Consider the following 2,023-nt stretch of genomic DNA (forward strand, 5'->3'; position numbering starts at 1 on the left):
AAGAATCAAATTGACACGAGACAGATTAATAGGAGAAAATCAAATTCAATAGGTCTACCAATGGGGAATCCATATAGACATGGCAATTCCAAAGACAATCAGGCAAAATGAGGTATATATCTCATTCTGAACTAAGAAGAAGAGAGGAGGAGTCTGGGATTTCAGAGGAAAGGAGTGCATTTCATAGGACGAGAAGAAGAGCTTATGTTTGGTAATTAACTGTTTGCCCTATGATACAGGTAATAGCCCTTATTCTGGCAAAGACCCCCAATTTAGATTCTTCTGTGTGGTTAAAGGAGAGACAAAGTTTATCTTGAGCCCACAGGGTATCAAATGCCTTCAGCTCAAAATAATCCACATGCCAAAGTGGCATATTCTGGGGGAATCTGGCCTAAACCCCTTCACCACCCAGTTGTCAAGAGCTGAACTGAGCTGGAGGGGGCCAAATTGCCAGGTGTCAGAGTGGTCCATCAAGGTATGTCAAAATGAAAGTAACGGTCAGGACTTGAGTTACTTAAGGCAATAATCTCACCAGGAGGCTACCAGGAGGCAACGCAGACTCCCACTGGGTTCCATTCTTCCCTATGGAACAGTGTTAGACGGATCAGCACATACGCAAGGATCCTTTCACTGACAAGGGGACCCAAAACATTTTGAGAACTCAAGGACCAGAAGGAGAGAGATGGGGGAGGCCTAAGAATGGAAAATAACTTAATATGGAGGCAAAGTGGGAAAGAAATGTCTGGTGTGGGGAGGGCAGCTCTCCTTCACGAGGCCTGCCAGGTAAAGTCTTTATAACTGCTTATGGTCAGACCTGAAACTTCACACATCAAAGTGTTCCACCCCCTTCATCTGGGGACATTCCTCTGTAAAAGTTAAAGTATGGAAGCTAAATAAAATAAAATAAAAAAATAAATAAAATAAAATAAAATAAAATAAAATAAAATAAAAAAATAAAAAAAATATGGAAGCTCAGAACACAAAGTGTGCTTCTCACAGGTAAGAGGGAAAACATAAAGACACTATGCAAGCATTCTATTATTCTCTCAAATCTCACAACAAAGTAAGTCCCCTCTCAACCCCAGGAAGATGCAAATACAGGAACAAAAATAGGCCAGTAGTTGAACAGTAGTGGAGATCCCTAGATTTTTAACTTTATTTTCTATATAAGGGAACAAATTTATTCCAATCTCTTGGTCAGTGATGTTTTATGATTAAATAACATCAATCATTAAATAAATAAGATACTCACATATAACCATAATTACACAACTTTTTTAAATTACACAACTTTTGAACAAAACATCATATTTTTTTTCTAGATTTATAGCTCTTTTCTTTCTCCTCCTTTTGATATCATGTAACATCAATTCAGTTTATTAAAATGAGAAGAGAATTCTGGAAAGAGGGCAAACTATATGGAGCAACAAAAAGATATGAACAATATCTACAGGGGAAAGAGTTGACAATGTACCCTCATGATTACCAAAATGCAAGCATGTGGGGGGGACGGACCCCTGATACCTGATGCTTGCATGACAATAGGATAAGGAAGCAAAGGGGCATCTAATAAAACTTGAGAACTAACAAGTAACCAACAGGTGCTTACATGAAAGCTCAACAAATCATTTTGAGAATAGCAGCGAAACTAGGAGGGTGTACGATTGAGTGACAACCTGTTGTCTATGATAAGGTCCAAAGATGTAGAGCATTCTACATCCTATGAACTCTGGGAACTGGTCTAATCTCTTTTCCATGACAATAATCTATGCTCAGGAGAAATGTCTATGACTAAAACTCAAAATGAAAATAATGGAGGCAAAAGAAAAAGGAGACAGAATAAATCAAAGGAGAGAATCAATTAGGAAATCTCATTACATAAATTGCTGTATTCTTCAACTCTTCATAAAAACAACAGATGAGAGAAATTTAGATGCAAGTTAGAAATGCTATCTTAAAATTTAATGAAATCAATTTCATAAACACAAATACAGCAAAAGTGACTCCCATCCAAAATTACTGT

Source organism: Ailuropoda melanoleuca, chromosome 9 (genome assembly GCF_002007445.2).
Source record: "Ailuropoda melanoleuca isolate Jingjing chromosome 9, ASM200744v2, whole genome shotgun sequence".
In the NCBI taxonomy this organism is placed as follows: domain Eukaryota; kingdom Metazoa; phylum Chordata; class Mammalia; order Carnivora; family Ursidae; genus Ailuropoda; species Ailuropoda melanoleuca.